Source organism: Vidua chalybeata, chromosome 13 (genome assembly GCF_026979565.1).
Source record: "Vidua chalybeata isolate OUT-0048 chromosome 13, bVidCha1 merged haplotype, whole genome shotgun sequence".
NCBI lineage: Eukaryota > Metazoa > Chordata > Aves > Passeriformes > Viduidae > Vidua > Vidua chalybeata.
In genome coordinates, this window is record NC_071542.1 from 4,257,371 (window position 1) to 4,278,106 (window position 20,736).

General features: G+C 37.4%; 1 protein-coding gene across 1 annotated transcript in view; it reads right to left on the reverse strand.

The window, feature by feature from the left end:
• The window catches only part of TLN2 (talin 2), a 138,429-nt gene that overhangs the window by 114,532 nt on the left and 3,161 nt on the right, over positions 1-20,736 (reverse strand). Inside the window, exon 2 of the mRNA XM_053954916.1 lies at positions 19,350-19,469. The gene's annotated coding sequence lies outside the window, so the exon portion shown is untranslated. The remainder of the gene's footprint in view (positions 1-19,349; positions 19,470-20,736) is intronic.

Sequence of the window (20,736 nt, forward strand, 5' to 3'; positions counted from 1 at the left end):
CTAGCCTGTACTGCCATTTCCCATGGAATCAATATTCCATGGAATATTGTTTATTATATTATATTATATTATATTATTAATATAATTTAATTATATTAATTAACTCACTCTGGTCTCTTGCTGAAGTTCTAAGATGCCTTTATCCTAGCCCATGGATAGAGACATGTGCTAACAGACATGCAATAGAAACACTGAAGACAAGGCATAGGGCACATGGAGCAAGGAAATGTGCCCACAAGGAAGTCATAGCATGCTCTTCACTGTGCTCTGTATTGAAGGATATTTTCCAGAGGAATTCAGTTTACAGTAGTGACCATTTGATTCTCTCCAATCTGTAATTTAACAGGCTTTGTGGCCTATTCCTCCACAGATTTTTTGGTCCCACACTCCAAGCAAGTTGTAACATCATCACTGTGTCACCTATTTAACTTTCCCTAGTAAACAAATGCTTCTCTTTCACTGCTCTTGTCACCTAAAATAGATCTCCTCAGATCCCAAGCAAAAGCAGGGCAGAAGGAATTTCATTTCAGCTATTCTGCCAAGAGTATTACAGAAGAAAGACAAACAGGATGCCAATGTACATCCCAGTGATGAAAGCACCTTCTGGAACTAGCCTCTCTTAGGTCTAGATATGCAGTTAAAATTCAGTCTGTATTTTATAATCCACTTCAAAATGAGAGCTATCTAATCATTTAATGAAAGCAAAATAATTCAAATAAAAAACTCATCACACAACATCTGCACACATAATTGCTAAACAGGAAGCTTTCTTTGTTTTGCATAATAGTTTAATAAACTGCATACTGGATTTTTGAGGTGGTAGCATTTGTATATCCCAACTGTAAAATAAAATTAAGATTCTAAGTTAAAAAAAAAGCAACCTATTCTTCAATTTACACTGAGCTTTCTTACAAGAACCTTACAAAAGTATACATTAACTTGTTTACCCAGGCAGGGAAAGTATTTTTTCATGACCAAACATAGCCATGGTTATGATGCAGAGTCTGTTCTAGGTTTAGAGTTTTCTAAAAGTTTTCCAAGACTTTTAAAGGATCTGATCATGGCAGCAGTTTATAAAGTTCCCACTCATCTAAGAAGAGTTCAGAAATATGAAAAAAACCTAAGCTGCAGAGCAAGTGTTCACAGCTTTTGCCCTCTTGAGCTGCTGCCTCACACAGAAAGCAACACATCACTGACCTTGCAGAAGGCTGAGAACCCAGTTCAGGGACAGCAATCAAAGCTGCTGATAAAGAGGGCAAAACAGCTCCTGCTCCAGAGCTCTTTTACACATGGCGAAGTTTGTTATGTAAGCTAAAAGCGAATATGCATAAGGCACTGCAATTTCTTGAAAATCTTTGAAGTCTCAAGTATTAAACTTCACTAATATGTTCTTTATCTTACATAATTTCAGGCAGAAGTTTTTTCTATAATGTTGAGCACTTCAACTCAAGAAAGTACAACTTAAACTCTGTTCCCATCTCTTATCTAAATAAGATCTTTCTTTAAAGGACCCTTGATGAAAAGACTCTACAAATCGTAGATGTGTGTGAGTAATTCCTTTCAACTATTTAAAGTATCAGTCAATGACCACCCAAACACTGGAAGCTGTTCAAAGTTTCCTTCTGTTAGCTGTATTTCTAATTCCTATATTCCTCAAATTTCAGGAAAAGAACTCTGTTGTAATGATAATAAAAGCACTGACAGTATAAAACCAGATTTTTCACTCTACACTATCAGTATTTGGTACTACAGTCCCAGCATACTTGGTAGCTCCTCAGACTTTGGGTTCTATTATGTTACTGCTCCTAAAATATTTAAGCTTTCCTTCTGTCTCCCCTTAGTTTTTAAATATATCTCGTCCACTTACTTAACTTGGTCAAAGCAGATATTTTAAGCTCAATATTTCTTTATACATTTTCAAAAGATATTTCATTTCTCATCATTTATGTATGAACATAACAGCTTCTGACACATCCTGAAATTAACTGGCTAGAACTGCTTATCTATTTATTTGAAGTATGGAAAACATATACAAAGAAAAAAATATTTGGTAGAACAGAATATTTAAACTGGAATTCTCTCTCTTTCCTACCTCTCAGGAAACATGCTTTCTCTATAAGCCAGATATCAGAAAACTCTCCAGATATAATAGAGTTGACTGATAAGATATGTCTGATTACCAAGATCACTGAAGTTCAGTATCATCTTCAAAGTCATATAAATTGGACTGTTTCTCTTTGAGAACAACATATAAATAATCTAAGGGAGAAAAAACAGAGAGGTAGACAACTCTGGAATAACAGAATAACAGGAAGAAGAATTCTGCTAAAATGTGGACAGGTACAAAAGGCCCTCCTACTATCTAGAGTGTTCAGAGAACATGAAGCAGTGTGCACAGAGTTTAGTTAAAACGCACACCATTTTATACCTGATTTAACTGTGACTTTTTAAATACTGAAACAATAATAATGCCTTAGCTTTAAGTTCAGGACAAATATTTCAAGGTCTATTCCAAAGGGTCTTTCCCTACTACTAGAAAAGGCAGTAGAGAAAGACCCCGTGGAACACCCCCTTTAGCTTTACAGTCAGCACCAATTTCTTACAAGCTTTACATTTCTTCAAATATGAACTGACACAACTTTCTAAAACTCATCGTATTGAAGTTTTCTTTCTTAGGCTGCTTAAACTGGCTCTGCATCTTGAATTACATTGTTTTGTGAGCAGTTCTTTCTTACAAAAAAATCTTTAGAATCATCTTTGAACTACAGAACCCATCAGCACAAAAATACTAAACCAAAAGTTGCACATTTTGTAGTTGTTAACTACTAATCCAGTCACCAACTCTATCTGCAACAAACCATGCTTGGCAGCAGGACACAAATCCATAACCTGAGGCTGTAGTAGGCTTTTGAAGAAGCTGAACAACAACGTATTGGCAAACTTCCTGGAACTCAATCTGAGCAGAAGTCAAGGACACTCGGGCAACACTGTGGGGTTGGTGACACAGCACAAGCCTGGACTATAAGAAAGAATGTTTCAGCTGCAACTTCAGTGTTGCCCTAAGATCAGCCCTCACAAGCCAGAAAGCCAAGTTGGGAAGCTCTGCCTGAACAGTAACTTTATTGTTGGACTGACAATGCAGTGGAGATTGGCTTCATTTGGGTCTCTGAGGCTCAACACTTCCCACTCTGTACGAGAGGCTGTGGCAAGCACATTTCTCTCTCTCTCAGGATTTTTCATAAAGGTGCACAGAGACAAATGAAAGAGAAAACAATTTCTATTTCTGCTCCTGTTTTTCTCTTGTTTGGAGAATTGTTTACCTAGAGTGATCACTTGGTTGGATCATGGTGGACTGTTTGGGCCTGAAAGCCAAACAGATCCACCTGTGTCTGGACTCTCGAGAGAAGGTCATAAGTTGTGCGTTGTTAGTTAGATATGATAGAGAAAGTAGCATGTAGTTTTTAGTATCCTCTTTTATATAGTATATTAATGTATTATACCATAATTATAATAAAGAAATCATTCAGCCTTCTGAACTGGAGTTAGACATCATCATTCTTCCCATTGGGTTCGCCACCATCTACAACAAGAGGCCATTTCATTATACTCTGTCCTCCTTCTTAAAAGCTAGCATTTAATTAAGCCTTGAAGCTTTTAAGAGTTACTCTACATATATACATAGTGAGATAAGGAAAGCAAGTAAATGATACTTTTTTTTCTCTTTGTCGTTTTGAAATTTGGGACAGAAGCCGTGAAACTTCCGGCAATAGTGGTGACCATTGATGTATACATAGTAGCAGCCCCAAGTACCAGGGGTGAATATCAGCAGGGCAGTAAGCAGCTGAAACAATCTTCAGGGGTGAAAATTCCAGTAAGTCCGAGTGTTTGCACTTCAAAATCAAGTCAGTATCCAGACTTTTTCCAATTAAATATAACCAAGAAAATAACTGAGAATTAACTATATTGACAGAAGAAAACCATTCCAGTAGAGACAAAAATGGCAGTGGGAGAAGAAAATTAATTTTATTTACACTTGAATAGTCTTGTGCCCAAAAAAGGCCTCAAACAAAATACTGAGGAAGCTAAATTACTATGCCAATCTTCATTAAAAGTGAAAAAAAAAGAACAAAAATTTAAAAGTTGAAACATGTCACATGATGAAGAAACCTTCGTTTTCAGAGGAAGATAACTGATGAAGACATCAACAGATTCTCCTAAAGGGAGATGTGCAGTTTCCCATCACATTTGAATCACATTTTGACTGAAGGATTTTCATGTTTCTGCCTCCTCTCATAGTAAATTGAGGCAATGATAAAAAATATTCTAGCATTTCCCATTTCTGAACTATGACAGTATGAAATCCTGACAACAAAACCCAGGTTTTTTTTCAGTTCAGGTATTTCTCTAGAACTCAGTAATTGCAGCATGACAGATGTTTGGAATACTATGCAGTGTTTGTTATGGCACTCCCAGCAAGGAGAACCTAATGAATTGCTCAAAAAAAACCCAAATGTTTTTATTTTTCATTGTTTTTGCTAGAAAAATTATTTCAGTAACCATTCTCTTAATTTTCTATTCCTCTACAGATAATACTATTTCCTCCAGAGTAGTTGTTACAAATATGATATTCCTAGTTTTATCCACAACTTTGCAACAACAAAACAAAGTACAAAGCAGCAAAGGCACCCAAGTAGTCCCCTGAGGCTGCTGATTAGGGACCCAGCCTCAGTGGTCTGAAATAAGAGATGGGGTGATACATTCAGCTGTTCATCAAAGAAAACACACATTGGTGATGACACAGTTTGCATGTACCTAAACCAGAAAGGCCTTTCAGCATACCTGCTAAAGCTCCAGCTACAGAGGTGACCAAGAGGGGAACCAGAAAAGAAAAAGGCAAAAGAACTCACTAACCATGAGATCAGTGGGGAAATCAAGTCAGCTGCTACAGCTACAGTGCTTCAGTTCCTGAAGCCAGTTCAGACATCTGGGCAGAAATACCAGACTCTCGTCAGAAATGCCACCTAACAAGACACTCCCTGGGCATTCAGAAAGAGTGCTGCTCAGATGACAAGACTTGTTTCCAAACTAAGCAACTGTAACAAAATGTACTACAACACAAATTTTCCTATGTATTTACCATGTACCAGTATACAAATAACTCCTGCGAATAACTCGCATGCCAAGAACACTGAGATGAGGTGAAACACATACACATACACATGAAGTCCTGTCAAAGACAAAAGCTCCTCATATCAAACTCCTGTCAAATTAAATCTGATCATACTGTTATTTTGAATATTTTAAAGTGTTCCTCCTCCTGTTGATATGATTTGATAGGTTATGCAGTCAAATACTTTCCCTAAGATGGTAAGACTCTAAAGAAGATAGATACATGAAGAGAATCTTTTCTGCTCTTTTTCTCATTTAATATTTTAAGGGATGCAGATGTAAAATACAGTTCTAAGACAGCAGTGCCTAAACTCTGATTACTGATCAGCTAAGGCTAAGAATAAAAGCTAAGAATAAAATAAATGCTGGCACTAGCCACTAGTTTTGCCAGTTTTCTTAAAGCACACACACTATCACTCTGACTGGTGCTATCTGGCTTTGAGGTATGTAGAGCATTAAATGCCAGTAAAATATTCCCCCATACCATTGTACTTACTGGTTCCTTCCTGCCAGTCTGGGATCTCTGAATAATGGAACAGGTCTACAGGACAGTCTAGCAGCAAGCAAGACATAGATGTTAATGCACATCAGAGTACTGTTGTGGGGAGAAAAACACTTCAAATACTTTACCTAAGCTAAGAGGTTCATGAAAGAAACAGCATGTTATGACACTGCTTTTCAAAACGACAGACACACCAAGCCAAATAACAGAAAAACTTGAATAACTTGACTTGTGGCAGCAAAGCAACCACATTTCAGTCCTTCAGAGTAAAGTTAATAACAAACTAGGGCAGCTCAAATTGCAGAACTGAGCTGGAATGACCTGACAGCAGCAACTGCTGTCCAAACACACATGAGCTATAGCAAACTTACAGCGTTTGATCAATGCTTCCAAGAAAGTCCATACTAGAGACGTGTGAAGAAGAAAGAAACTCTTGATAGATAATTTTAAGATTTGCAGTGTCACTATTCCTATTACCCAACACCTACTTGTAGACAAGGTATCTTCAATTTCAAGATATCTGTGATAAAACACTACAGCAGATCAGCAACGCTTCAAGCAGTGATTGTTTCTGAATCCAGCTTCTCTTTAAATGTCATTTGTCCTCACTGACATCCATGAACCTGAAGGCCAAAGTCTGAGGCTGTCAAAAACTACAATATTTTTTCCAAATCCTAACAGAGTACCTTTAAAGAATGCCAAGTTTTACATATTTCTAAAAATCCCATATTTCATTCTCATGCAACTCATCAATTCAGCACTGACATATTCAGGCTAAACACAGCAAACTAAGCAAAGAAATTACACTAGAGCCAGTTGAGTAAATATATATAGTAAATATATAGTAAGTATATTGTGGCAATCCAAAAAGGTTTTTTAATCTTCGTGAATGTTAAAACATTGATTCTAAAATGTTAATTTGAGAAGAAATGTATCTTCTACAATTGAAGTGCTTCTTCATGGACCTCATCTCCCTTTCAAATCACTAAAATTCACATTATGCAAGTCTAACAAATGCTTCTTACTTTAATACTTGCCCTTCAAACTTTCAACATGCTCACAAAGTTAAAAGAATTACAGTGTTTTAAACAGGACTTAGAAGCTGCTGATAGTGTTATCCAGTGAAGCAAACACAAAAGCAACCCTACATATGCATGCATATACACAGCCTACCCTTTAGTCCTGACTTGTTTCATTACTCCCAACCTCAGTAATGAACATGCCACTACAATATGTTGTTAGAGGTTCCAAGCATTAATTTACAAGTGCTTAACTTTTCATAAAAAAAAAAAAATCTAAGAAATTAAGTAATTTGTTGGTCTTGAAACTACAGCAGCTGTCATTGCCATTCACTTCAGTGCTGTTGCTCTTCCAGGCAGTAAAGCTAGACGTTCCAAAAAACATCAGATATTCCCAGCATGAGCACCTGCCTTCCTGCCCTTCAATTCACTATTCTACACCTACTGAGGGTAATGTACAAAACTTAATCAAAAATATTCACTTTCTCCCCTTTGACCAAAAGAAAATAAAGTGCATCAATAGCTTTCCTTCAGTTTTAAGGCTCAGTAGAAAGAAGTACTTCATAAATATGTACAAGTTATTTTAAGTAATTTCATCTCATGAGTTTACAGATAAGGGCAATGCTAATCTTATTTAAGAAAACTGAAGCCATACCAGAAATAACTGGGGATTCAAAACAAGCCTACACTGTAATCTATTGTTAGGTATCTATCTTACCCAAAGTTCTTACTGGAATGATCCTATGCCTGTTGCCACCAGCAACCTCACTTTATTTAAGAATTGTTGACCTGTCAGGGATATTAGTGAAAAAGTACCTCAAACATCAAATGCCAGGCTGAATTCTGAGGTCTCAGCACTGCAACAGTAAGACTTCAGCAATCCACTGGATGGGAACTTGGAAGAACACAACACAGCCAGCACTGTTGTAGCACTGGGTGAACTTGCTGCACTCTTGGGGAATTCTTATAAGACTAGCTGTTCCCAAATGGGAAACAACAATCCCTGTATTTTTAAGATACAGAATGTAGTATTATGCTACAAAATTCCACAATGAATACTCAGAGATGCCTTCTCCTGTGTACGTAGTGCCCATTGCAGATCAGGGATCATTAAGGACTTGTAGTCAGTCTGCACTTAAATACAAGCAGCACACTGTAAACAGCACAGAATTCAGACTCTTTTTCTAGATGCTTCGGTCTGTGCATGTCAAAGTCCTTGCAGTGTTGAGTAAAAACTACTGCTCAGACCCAGCTTTCAAATGGTTACGTAGTCAGAAAGAATACATTGCTAAGGTACTGAACAGTGATAAGCTGGTCACTCAAAAACCATTAGAGCCATCTTGGATGGAGCACACAAAACTGATTTAATTTCCATGCCGCAGTTCAGCTTGCTAATTACATTTCATACATCCTCCCAGACTGATACTTTTACAAATATTCTGGTCTTTTGCTGCTTCCTTCAATAACAAAAATGTAAGAAATAGTTGATGGTGGTTAATACTTCTAAATCTGATTATCTGAATTACCCCAAAATTATCATTGTCTCAAGAGATAGTTAATGTTCTGTCAAGACAACTATACCTTACTAACAGGCACACATTCCACAATCCTCTTCACTTTCATAAGGGACAAAATATTCAATTTATGCATGGTACATGTAAACAATGGCTTTGGCTGCAACAGAATCTGCAAAGAGAAGCAGATGAAGTTGAGCAGCTTCATTCATGTATTGAAGAGCACTGAAAAAGCCACAACTGTAGCTGTTTCTTAATCTCAACAACTGAAAGTACAATCACCACTCATAACCTATTTGTGTCAATCATAGAGAAGCTGAACCAGACAAATCTGGTTTTAGTTTGTCTGACATGAGCAAAAGGATGGAAAAGGACTGACATGAGCCTATGACAGATGATGTTTTTCAAACTAATTCCACCTTTGCCCACAGTATTGTTGTCTTGTTTTGGGAAATGACATAAAACTACTACTTATGTCAAATCAATTTAACTAGCACTTGAAGTCAGAGGCCAAGCCTGCCTTCATTCTCCCTTCTAAACTAGGTTATAGTGAAGTACAAAATAATGGAATAGTACTAATTATGCCCTGCCATGCACTTAACAGATACAGAGCTTTTTACACTGCTTTACAGGAGCTGTTTTTCCACACAATCACCAGAAACCTTTGATGAGGAATCCTATTGTCCAGTGGCACTACTTACAAGATCCAGTATCAATCACATGATCATATTTTAAATGATCAAACGCTTCCTCCCAACACATTGACATAATTGCAGCGTTGAAGATATAAACACTGCGACTTGAAGGTGAGGTGTAAACTGGACACCAACACCAACCTGCATGTGGCCAAAAATGTATTTTAATAAGATAACTGATCAGCTAGTGAGATACACAATATATATATAACTAAATGGTTGAGAACAGTTAGCACTTTTAGTACCAGATCAGGGTATATCTTTACTAACACTTTATATAACTGATTTTTAAAACTATGTTTAAATATGGTCTTAAAGAACACACATCAAAACATGACTAAGGTGTTTTGCAATTTATTTCAGTGCTTTGCTTCCACAACAGTACAAGAACCATAGCCCTCTAAGAGAAAGCAATATCAACAAAGGGTTACCCTTTCAAGCTGTTAAATACACAAGATTTTTTTCTTCAAATTTCAGGCACAGTAGTGTTTCACCATTAACAGCTTTTCATGATTCAAGAGAGCCCAAAGGAACACATAAGGCACACAAATTAGCACATGGGCACTGTTTCAATACATATTGTGGCATCTCTAACTCCACTAACTAAAAAAAAAAAAAAAAAAAAAAAGGACTTGTAGCAGAGCAACATTACCTGCTTATGACCTCAAGCATATCGTTTTTGGAATGCAACTACATTTGTTGCAGCATGCTGAGGGCTGGAAGTCACAGTGCACTCGTTGTAAGACATGGCTTTAACCAAAATAGAAAGCCATGAATGGGGCTTGACAGCAGGGGAATCCCCTTCCTTTTTACTGCTATTTATAACTGAAGGCAAGTAAGGTCATTTCCAATTTAACAGGCAGTTCTTAAAGCAACTTTTCCTGCAGGGAAGGGAAAAAATGAAAGGTACAAGTATTCCAAACACAACATTCTTAGGCTTCATCTGCCAGCAAGACACACTGACCATTTCTACAACACAAATTAATAAAAGTCAACATTTAGTGTTCTGTGTAGAACATTTATTTTAATGCCAAATGCAGTGAACTTGAAAGTATCTGTCACTGAAATAAGGAGTAAACAAGGAAAACTAATACTAGCTTTCCCACAGCTTTTCAGCTGAAAGAAAGACTAGATTTTGCATTGGTTGGGCTCATTTGACAGTTTGGTTTGGCTGCAAGTCTGCTTCATCAAGCAGACTTCACTCCTCAGAAAGAATTTATTTCAAAAGGAATTTCCAGTTTCTAGCTCAACCCAAAAAAAGTGTGCAAACTGATATACTTAATTTGCTTTCACACAACTAAAGTATCAAAACACATAGCTGATTAAAACTTCTGTCCCACTGTTAGGCAGAATCTCTCCTAACACTCTCGAACTCATTTAAATTTAAATAATGAACATAAGAATGCATTCAAACATTGAAAGTTCAGGAGAAAATACTGGAAGTCAACCAAGTCTTCTATTAGTACATTGCCCGAATAGTTTTCAGCCCCATCTTTTATTTTTAATACTGCAACATTTGGAATATATTAGTCTTTCTTTCCCCTGAAAAAATATATACTTCTACAAATTAAGAAAAGACGTTTCACACTACTAATACTGGTGTGCAACATCCATTCCCTGAGTTTCTCAAGTATCATCAGAATATAGCAATTCAGATTTGTTATTTCCATCATGCTCAGTGAGTATATGAAACACTATTGGAGAATGGCATGAGAAAGAAAGGGTAGAGGGATTCAAGTTTAATAAAGCTTCAAACTCAAGCTGTAGGTCAGAATATGCCTTCAAAGTCAGTATTTCAAATTAAATTTTCAAATCCAAGTTTGACATTTCAGGAACTCAATTTGCTGCGACACACAAAGTTACTTTCTCCTTGCCCATCAAGGTTTCTGCCTTTACCTTTGACAGAGCAATTACATGCCTGTAATGCTTCTGAGAAGGGTAAAATCCTGATTGTTTAGCCATGCCTGCATGTACAATGCAAGGAAAAAAACATTCCCCCAGGCTCTCTCTGTAAATTGCACTGTTTGTGGCTGAAGTTGAGGCCTTCTGCTGTAACATGCATACCTAGAGCCCATATGGCTACCCAGCTCTGACAGCCAAAAGCCACAGAGACCATAGAGGGGCTCCATGCTGTGGGAAAGCATCAGATGACATGAGAGCTTTGCCTTCAACTATTAAACCCATTTTTCTCCAAAAGAAAATGCAGAAACGAAAAAATGGATGCCAGTAATTTATTGATACTGGGTATGTTACTCCATTCTACCTAAGAGAAGGCTACAGAAACAGTTCAGATTTCAATTCAATGTCTAGACACTTTGTCACTGAGGCATAAAGACTGGTCCTTGTCTCTGTCTCACAATAACTATGCTAAAGTACTCAAAGTCAACACCACATACTCCTGGGTCTATTTATCCTTGCGAAGTCAAACAAACCATCTTGAAGTTAACTTATTTCCACTTTTCAAAATAAATGTATGTTTATTCTTTCTGATATCAGCACTAAATAAGCAAATTTATTTTGATGTGAGGGTTGAATTATAGCAAGTAATCAACTGCCAAAGCCACAGGCTGTATTGGTACTCATTTAGACAGATGTGACACATCATATACATGCTTATTTTACAGACACAGAGCTGTTCCTCCTCATCCTCAGATTTCAACAGTGCTTCAATGACTTGGACTCCTGCCTCCATGAATAACTGAAAATTTGGGTTCAATAAGTAGAAGATATCAAGTATATGCAACAGAAAGCATAATTTCACTATCTCATTAATAACTTACATTGTCCTCAGGTGTAGTAATTGTCATACAGCAAGCTCATTCTTTTGACACTTTATAGAGGCAGCCCAGAGTACTATTTATAAGATTCTTTTGAAGTAATTTGTAAAGTGTAATTAATCTCTGTAGACCTCCTCAAAGGTTTCCTATTGTTTTTTCACTTGAACACTACCACAGTGTGTCTCTTTTAATTACAAACCTGGGGTTTATGTTCTACATTATATATAGTTTCCTATCATGCCTGAAGGAACACTTTTTACCACTGTAAGCCTGAATCCTTAGGGCCTAGGAGTAACCTAGAGCCCTAGGAAGTCAAATATAATTTCCTTAGTTTTCAAGATCCCATGGTCACCATGGAGACCTAAGCTATTACTAGATCAATTTTGCATTTCCAGCTTGTATATCTGTTAAGAGCATCTTAAAAAACAAAGCAGTCACATCGGTATCTCAACAGGAAAAGAATTTGAAACAACAGCTCAGAAAATGCAATCAGCTGGTTCAATGTGAGAAGTTATTCAGCATTAACACATACCTCATAGAGATCTGGAAGTGGGCAAACCTCCTCCTGCCTACACACTGCTTTATGTAGGACTAAACCGAAGTTCCTATGTATTTGGAATCATTAAACAGCAGACGTTAAAGCAAGACAACAGAGATGCATGGGAGAAGCAGAGCATGCGTGAGAAAACAAGACTCTTTTTCAAGTCAAGGATTTCAAAGCTGAGTTACTGGGAAGTACCTTTCTCAACTACCTGCTAAGCATTCTCTCAAATACTCAACACTGCTCCTTTGTTCAGTTGCAGGAAACAACTATTGCAAGACTTGCCACCAAGCAAGCCAAGAACAGACATTTAGAAACCAGCAGTATAAACAAAGAAATTAAGTTGCGGCATCCTGCAGACTTCACCATAGAATCTCAGAACACTTAAACATATCATGTTATATCTTCCAGCTCAAAGAATCAAACTCTTCTACAATAAATACTTGCTTTGAGGGCTTTAGTTCCTTATTCATTCTGCTAGGAAGATACAGCACTGTATCATTCATTTGCAGTATAACACCTATGTTAGAGAACCTTAAGCACACTCAGTCTTCATTCCCCTTTATTGAGATACCAGCCACTGGTCACTGTGTGCTGAACAGGTCATTCAAAGCTTTGCATGGTAGAGAAGTACTATTTGACAAAGCAGGTGACAAAAGGATGCTGGCACTGCAAACGTCTTCTCTAAATCCCCTCTTTAGCTAACTATTAGTCAGGATTTCTGCCTTCCACACATCACTAGAGCTTTTTTGCTGAATGTAGGTTCCTTGTTAACAACCCTTGCACTTCTAGACTGTGGGACTTGCACCAAAATCTGCATCCCACTTGAGTTTCATTTCCCCAAGGTATCCACTACGGAACCAGAGTATGCCTAAAAATGACACAGATCCTAACTGTTTACATTCTTCACCAAGCATTATGATGTTTTTTTCATGCAAATAGCTCAGTTTAATCCCATTTTGCATCAGATGCATTGTGGAGAAAGAGCTGGTTTCATGGCAGCACTCCCAATAACAAGAACTCTAAGAGAGAAGCCCAGACTGGCCTGCCCTACTTGCCCCTTGTGCAGCTGTTTCACTACCCAACGGTCACTCACACCAACCAAAACACAAGATTGCCTCCTACCCAGTCAAAAGGCAGCATTCCAATAGCTACTGACAAGACAGCCATACGCCTTAGGCAAGCCTGATTATACAAATACTAGGCTTTCATTAGCTTATTACTTATAAAGAAGCATTTTCCTATTGCTTAGTTGAAAATCCCATGAATGTTGCCAGAAGAAAGATTTTCTAATTCTAAGCTACTTGGATATATCTAAAGCATGAATTGCTTAGATTCAAATGGCAACTCCTAACAAGCACAAGTATTTCAAGCATCTGTAGACTGATCAGGAAGAAACAAAACTTCTACTAAACACTAGAGACCCAGAAGGAAGACAAATTTCACTTGTACAAGTCTCCAGCACCCTGATTCCCTGATCACATGTCATGGGAGAGTTAGATCTCACAGAATACATGTAAAGAAAAATGTGCCAAATAAAAGAAAGCTAAATTAGAGAGTTCTTACGGAACAATTCAAATTCAGAAGGAAATAGCAAAACTACTGAAGACGTCAGAATAAGTGTTGATACAAAATACAGCTATTCCATAAGGTCTGTTTCTGTGATGACATGGTTGCTTTCTGTATCTCGTCATAGTAACACAAAGAGTATTTGACATGCAGTAATATAGTTCTGGTTAAAATAATGAGAGGTAAACATGAAGCAAGAAATTTGGCATGAGTCAAATTAGTCCAGGAAAAAAAAAAACAAACAAACCAAAACCAATTAGTCAATACACACTACTAGAAATCTTCAGTCTTTACAAAGCTGTAACTATAGTTTGCAGAAAAGCATTTTAAAATGCTTTTCTCGTTCTTCTTTCTATTCTATCATTTTTTGTCTTCATTCTACATTTCTTCCTTTGTTTTTCAGAGTCTTGTAAACAACTTCTAAAAGCAACTCCCTGCTTTATCTTCTCTTTCTACCCAAACCACAATTATCTGCAGTCCCACCTTGCTTTTGCATCTTCCTCAGGGCAAAAATTGTATTTCACTCCTTGGCAGCTACAGAAAGATGAGCTGTACACGAAAAGATACACTTTTTGGGTGGGTACCAAGACAGTACTGGTGCTTGATAGCAGATGTTTTGCAGGTACTTGGAATTTATCTGCTGTAGCCTCAGGCAGGAAGGGAACTACACTGTGTTGGCTGCTATAAGCAAACTAGAAGAATTACTATCCCTTCTTATAAGTCCCAGAAGCAAAGAAAACCAAAACCAACCAAACTCACCAAAACAAAACTTCCATTATTTAGGAATGCTTATTTCTAAAGGTTTAACTGGCACAACCTAAGACCACAATTAACAAAGGCATGCTTATAGAAATTTGCATGCTGTCATAACACATGTGGACCACATAACTAAATACCCTATCTTCAAGTATGGTAACCTGAGAGAAATGAAGGCAAGGAACTCTAACCAGGGAAATACACAAATAGTTTACTGCCTTTAGGGCCCTCTACAGCTGCAAATCTTCCTAAAATCACCTCTGATCCTGAAGACTCTGAAGTGTAACTATGTCAGATACACAGATGCCAAGACAGATCTTCTTTTTGCTTCAAAATCCATATGCAACAGCTGACTTCCTATTCCAAATAAAAGCTACTTGTCACACAAATTATGAGGTAAAATCAACAATCTAATCAGATCTGACAAAAAGATGGCAAAAAAAAATTGGAATTATGATGATAACTATTTCAAATATGGATTTACATCTACCATCATTAATGATGAACTTCACTCTAAATACACATTTTGCCTCGAGATATTAGATCATGATAATACGAAGCCATCATGATTAGCAAGATATTTAAAAATTAAGTACACAGTGAGGTGAAGACAAATCTTTACAATTTCTTCAAGTCATGTGATACTTAATATAGTACTTCACTAAAAAAACCCAAACCACCTGAACTCAATGGCAAATCTTCAAAAGCCTTTTTTAAGGTTTCTTACTTTGCAGCAGAAAAGACAAAAGCATATAGCATGGGAGACCATTTGGTCTTCCTAGTGCAGTAGAAAATGCCTGAAATAATACATGGAAGACAATATGGCATTCCTTTGTCAGCAAATACTGCTGGAAGACTCGCAGAAAACAGCTGAAGATTTGAGGAAACAAGTATTAGAACAAATTATGCAGTGTGGGATGTGTGCTACACTGTTGGCTGACATTACAGATGTTTCTTACATGCCTCATCTTAGGGTATATACTGGATTGTTTCAACAGTGAAACACACTGGGAACTTCTCTTTTGTGAGCCACTCCAGGAACAACATATCAGAGTAGAGTCAACAGTAAATTATTTCTTGATTAGAAACAATGTTTTATGAGAAAACTGTGCAAGTGTACACTTAAGTGATTTTATCTGTAATCTTTACACTGGAATCCTTTTATTTTTTATTCCAGTTAAAGCAGTCACTCCATAATCACACATGAAATTCTTTCACTGCATCATTCATAGACAAACTAACACAGCAATGCGGGAGGCAGGAGCGCACCAAGTGCTCAGGATGTCATTGTTTATATAATTTTATAAAAATAAGATCTTCAAGCAGTAGAATACCTTGTAACAAGATGGGGAGTGACCATGAAATTCATACTCCCACAGTAAGTTTTGCTAGTTATCTTGTGGCAAAGGGCTTAAAAGAGTTGTCACACTTAATGACACACCATGTGTTTTTTCCTACAAAGGCAACTGTTCAAAATTGCCTTTTCTGTGCTGACAAGAGGCTGTCAGCATTATCCTACCTACCAGATATTTTCAAATAAATACACACCTAAGGTGTCCCTTCAAGGTGAAGCTGACATTTTAACAGGGAGCAAGACGGTAACTGCTTTCCAGAAGAAACTCACTTTACAGAGATCGTTTTAAACATAGATGTTTGCAAATGTTTCCACTAAAAAGCCTCCTATAAAAAACTCTGAAAGCTGTACATAATTTCCTAAACTTTAAAATATTTTTAAAAACCCAACACTGTTTAAAAATCTTCCAAAAGACGTCCCTCAGGAAAAGAGAAGAATGCAACATCTTCCCATTAGTCTGCAAGAAGAACTGATTTACATCAGGGAAGGTGGAAATTTAATAGATGAATCCCAAGAAGAATCTCTGCATAGTTAGTGTATGGGAGTGGAAAATTAGTATAATTATTTAGTAAGCACCAACAATGCATTTCTTCCACTTGGATCTGTCTTTGTGAGGCATTTTACTTGGCTTGTAAAGTCATTAAAACCAAGTACTGAAATAAACTGAACCAGCCCTTAAAATGGCTGTATACAAGCGATGAACCAACATTTTAAAAAATTTTTGAGATGCATATTCAATCACATAGCTCTCAATAAATTATTCCTTAATGAAAGTAAAAAAGGGTTTTGCTAAAAAATAAAATATATTCTAACTGTTTTTCTTCTTTTTTATTAATTTCTAATTTTTGTGTATGTTCTAAAATGAGTATAATAATAGTCGAGTAGTATGTGTGCAAATTTATAAATAATACATATATTTTTGGTGGGTGTGCTCACAAATCTTTTACTGATAAGGGTGTGAGATCAAAAAAATCTTTTGAAACCACTGCCTTAAATGACCTGCTAGGCTGGCAATATTATCCTAGAGAAGTTAAGGCAATGGCTGATTATACTAAGATCTACTAAGGAAAATAGTGCTTTGTTTTTAGTTTTCAACCTAAAGTCCTAGAGGATTTTTACCCTCATACACAGATGGCATTTGTAATGCTTCAAACTGCAATTTATCCCTGAAAAGGAATGATAATAGCATTGAGGCAGGAACACATTGTTCCCAGACAGATATTCACACTCATTATTGAGCCACTTTCATAGCCTGCCCTTACCATTGCTCCCGCACTGGTCTGCTCGGTTCCTCAGGCCACATCCACCATTCCTCCTGGTTGCAGGCTTCCTTTATCTGTGTTGAATAACTTCCAAGTGCATAACTGCTGCATAAGCAGCTCACCTTAACCACATACTTGTACCACAATCAAGGTGTTTTTCTGCCTCATCACCAAAGCCCTGTTGCTCCCTTGGGAGTAGTATTACAGAGTCAGCTAAAGCTCTGACACGAAAACTCTAAAACTACATTCTCTGCCTAGGACAGAGAGAATAAATTTTCACTCACTCATACACCACCTGTGATCCATTTGAACTGACCCCTTACATGTCCAGGTCCACTACATACAAAGGCCTCAAACAAAATTCATTACATCCCCTGCAACCCCTCCTCAATGTCTGGATTTGTTCTGTACTTAATCCGTAGTCTGGTCTGCCCAAGCTCACAAAGCAAAGTTAACTACCCCTTCTTCACAGCTTCTGGTCTTCTGTACACACACCTACACTAATCAGCTGGTTTTAAGTCTTGTTAGTATCACAGTGCGGCTGAACAGACAATCCAGCCAACAAGGCTTATCTGGACCTTACTCGCAACTGCAAACACAGCCACCAATTTTTTTTTTTTTTAATTAAAAAAAAAAACAAATATTCCTCAGAGTTGGTACATACTACAATATCCTGGGTTCTTGCCTGGGGTCTGTACATCCTCAGCTGTTGCACATAACATTTCCAAAGAGTACTTTAAACATCAAAACAGAGTGATCTCATTTCCCACAGCCTTTGCTTTTTTCAATTGAAGCTGGACATTGATCTCTTCTTCCCTGCACCAATGCCTTTAGGGATACCCTGACCCAGGAGACACCACTGGCTCCTTTTACTTGACCCTGTGTGCTGGCTGTGCAGCAATGACTCCGGCTCAATCCTTTCCCCAGGGAGCTCAGACATGCCCTTGTCAACAGATATGTCCTTATACCACAACAAAAACCATCTAAGAAAATCTTGCAGTCACAAATGACAAAGAATTACAGGAATTACAGAAATTGCAAGCTACAGTAAACTGAAATATTCAAGTTACACCTCCTGATTTAATTTATTCATATATTCATTCATAGGCCCATTGCTAAATTTTGGTTGTCATGGTATCTAAATATATTCATTGTGTCTAAGGATTATGCCCATCAGTCCTACACCACCATCACATTCCTGAGACCATCCCTCCTAGTATCACAGGTCTTCTCTCAAACATGCACCATCACTTCTATCAGACATTGATAATCTGTCCTTCCTGCTGCTGTTCTGTCTGCCAAGTACCACTTTGCCATTTCCTGCTACACAGCATTTGGCACATATAAATTGAACTAAGGTAAAAGGTACTCACTGTAAATTACTTTAAGCCTAATTAATGTTTCCACCTGAACAAATTCAAGCCAGCAATTTTTGGAACTGTTTTATGATTGTATTTATGTCAACTATACACAAGGTTTAAATTTCACATTCCAGAAAAAACAGAACTTTCCCGCTAGTACAGAACACGACTGAAACCAAACCACAGGATAGGCTGGACTTGAGGTTGCTGAGACAAAGGGTTACTGACCACATTACAGCTATCAACTCTCAAGAAAGGTGAAGAGAGATCATTATATGAAAATAAACAATATGCAATAAGAAAAGGATTACCCAACTGAAGACAATGCCTTTATTTAAGAGGTTCTCACACTACTACACCAAATACTTCAGCAAAAACCTAAACTCTTCAATATATTAGAGCAACAAATCTACCACAGCTGGTAAACAAAAATTGTTATTCAACACAAAAAAGTAATCAGTCCATGTAGTACCACTGATTCTTAACCATCTCAATTGTTATTTGCTGTCATTTAGAAGACTGAGAGTTCCTGGGTTATTTGTCACTTTTTCACAAAAATAAGAAATCGCAACCTTACAAAAGTTACCATAGAGAGAGACACAAGGTTCATTTACAGTTCACTTCAGACCGTACTTTCTTCCTGCTGCCTGAACACAGAAAAATGAGATAACTACTGAGAATGAAAGGAAGGCAGTTTCAAGTGCCAGCCTGGCCCATCTTGGCAGGAAATCAACTGCTAGCTGCCAAGTAAAGAGACTACAAGTAAGTCAGCACTGTAATACTGTAAAGATATTTTAAGACAAGACTTACTGTTGTATAGTCACCCTCACCTTGTGAAGTCAGTCAGTGCATTTTCTAGCTTTATGAAGATGCTTGAGCAAGAAGGTGCTGGAGCTTTGAGACTCAAGGGGGTGGATCTCTGGGGATGAAATTCCAGCTTGCAACTGGAACTGGAAAATATCAAAATGTTATCACAATTCCTTCAAGTATGCAGGCTAATTCAAACTCAATTCCAAGATAAGCATGTGTGCACATAGCACACCCAGGGAACTGCCCTTTGACTACTGTGAAATGGGCTCTCAGCAGCATTAGCACGGATAGAAAGCTACAAAATTCATTGTACACAGTTAAAAGTCTGGTGTTAAAACTAATCACTGGGCTCCTTACTACCTTCTCATACTCAAGCATACCAGCCTTGCTCCAAAGGTGGAACTTCCCTGCACTCAGAGACAAAAGGCACAATACTCTGAACACTGATCAGACCCCGGATTGCACCACATGCTGTGAATCAGCACTTACACATCTAAGGAGCTCAGGCTACCTTCAAGGCATTCTTTGTGTAAAAGGAATAGACTGTTTAATCACAACAATAAAAATCAAGTATAAAAGAGCTTAAGACACAGCATGATGTCCATAATCATAATCTCATCCACTGAGTTGCAAAACCCTGGATTATTTTGCTTAACATAGCCTCTGGAAGTTGCAAGATAAACTACTCTGAAAAAACCCTTTGCTTTATCATTTGCATCTCCTTTGCCCCCCCTCCCCCAAAAAAAAAAAAGTTCCATTTACTGTGTGTTTTTATAACCATATGTAGTCAAAAGCAGAACCCTGGAAGCAAAAACCCGCATTCTCCTTCAGGACTACCTGAAACTGCAATTTTCATCTCCATTTGTCCCATCTGAAACACTAAAATCCTAAAGTAAACAAATGAAACATAACACTGCATTATTAAGACAGCCTCCCCCCATGTGCAACAACACCCAACATTTTGCTTGCTGTTCTCAATTTGCATCAGCATTCTATTGTCTGTAGAAACATGCATAAGCAGACTTGCCAAAAATTTTACAGATTCAAAAGTAGGGAGAAGAAAAGAATTTCTGAATGCTGGTACAGTGGTCTGTAAAGACACATTTACACTTCTAACCTAATTAGGGCCTGGTGCAAAGGCAGCATCTGGAAAACACTGCTGAGCAAGAAACTCTTCATATATTAAAAAAAAATAATAATATCAAGATGTCTACATGTTTGGCAGCTTACCAAAATCTCCAAAGGTCAGATAGGACTGGCAGCTGAGAATCAACTCAAATGGTGTTTTCAGTACCATAATGCTAAAATTATGGGTTGTAGGGATACTTCAACAAATGGTATTGCTCATATTTCATGAACATACAATACTGATAACCCAACAGTTATCTAACACTGCAATGCCACAAA